Source organism: Schistocerca cancellata, chromosome 7, assembly GCF_023864275.1.
Source record: "Schistocerca cancellata isolate TAMUIC-IGC-003103 chromosome 7, iqSchCanc2.1, whole genome shotgun sequence".
Taxonomy (NCBI): domain Eukaryota; kingdom Metazoa; phylum Arthropoda; class Insecta; order Orthoptera; family Acrididae; genus Schistocerca; species Schistocerca cancellata.
Genome location: NC_064632.1, coordinates 62,831,202 through 62,832,886, shown reverse-complemented (window position 1 = coordinate 62,832,886; position 1,685 = coordinate 62,831,202). Strand labels below are relative to the sequence as shown.

Sequence of the window (1,685 nt, the reverse complement as noted above, 5' to 3'; positions counted from 1 at the left end):
CGTAGAGCGGCGCGTTTCTTCGCGGGATCGTTTAGCCGAAGCGAGAGTGTTACGGAGATGCTCAACAAACGTTACAAGAGGAGCGTTGTGCATCACGGAGAGATTTACTATTGATATTTCGAGAGAGCACTTTCGGGGAAGAATTTCACAACATATTACTCCCCCCCCCCCCCCCCACACACACACATACGTCTCGCGTAATGACCACAATGAGAAAATTCGAGAAATCACCCCCCCGCTCTTCCCCGCACACACACACACACACACACACACACACACACACGAGGAGAAAATTCGAGAAATTAGAGCCAGTACAGAGGCTTGTCGACAATCATTCTTCCCACGCGCTATTCGCGAGTGGAACAGGGTTGGAGGGCTCAGTTAGTGGTACGAAAAGTACCCTACGCCGCACACGATTAGGCTGCTTGCGGAGCGTTATGTAGATGTAGACGGAAAGAGTGTAGTAGAAACAGAAGAAACAAAGTACTCATGAGAGAATTATTATCCTCAAATCAGCTGTGAACAAACAGAAGGTTAAGAATAGTCTTCAGTGTATGCTACCGATCTACGGTAACACACAACGTTGACTGACCCCTACAGTTGAACACTGTTTTCGAAGCAGGTTTTTCTTACGCATAAAAAATACCAGGGCAAAGGTACAACCCATAATGTTTCTTTTTTCACTTCTAATGGTTCAAATGGTTCAAATAGCTCTGAGCACTATGGGACTTAATATCTATGGTCATCAGTCCCCTAGAACTTAGAACTACTTAAACCTAACTAACCTAAGGACATCACACACAGCCACGCCCGAGGCAGGATTCGAATCTGCGACCGTAGCAGTCGCACGGCTCCGGACTGAGCGCCTAGAACCGCTAGACCACCGCGGCCGGCTCACTTCTAATGATTTACGCGTTTACGTGTGGTTTTCAGTGCCTTTTTACAACACAAGAGAAAGTCAGTGTCTCCCTTTGTCCTCCCAGTTACCTGACTTGCTCGTCGTTGACAAAATAGGGACATTATGAAAAAATCAAACTCCAACAACTATCACGGGACTGGAGAAATTCTTTGGCGAGGACTGTTCCATTGGTTGTCATTCTGAATTTATACAGGGTGTAACAAAAACTTGCCAACGGTCTTTCCGTAGTGGTAACACCGGTTCCTGTCAGATCACCGAAGTTAAGCGCTGTCGGGCTGGGCTAGTACCTGGATGGGTGACCATCCGGTCTGCCGAGCGCTGTTGGCAAGCGGGGTGCACTCAGCCCTTGTGAGGCAAACTGAGGAGCTACTTGATTGAGAAGTAGCGGCTCCGGTCTCGGAAACTCACACAAAGCCGGGACAGCGGTGTGCTGACCACATGACCCTCCATATCCGCATCCAGTGACGCCCATGGTCTGAGGATGACACGGCGGCCGGTCGGTAGCGTTGGGCCTTCATGGTCTGTAACAAAAATGTACGTAACAAATTGCAGGACACATTCCTCACATTAAGACGAAGAAATTATCTTATATGAACATGTGCCTGGAAACGCTTTGTTTCCATGTTACAACTCATTTGCTCCAATTCACTAATCATGGGGAACACACAAGACCAGAACGTTAGAATAATAGGGAATATGCACTGTTGGTGACGTACGGTTACGTTGTGCACCGTCAACGGTTTGTTCTACATGTCCCTGTTGCCGT

General features: G+C 48.0%; 1 pseudogene; it reads left to right on the top strand.

The window, feature by feature from the left end:
• The first annotated feature begins 1,128 nt into the window (after positions 1-1,128).
• On the top strand, positions 1,129-1,246 carry LOC126093083 (5S ribosomal RNA; annotated as a pseudogene).
• The last annotated feature ends 439 nt before the right edge of the window (positions 1,247-1,685 follow it).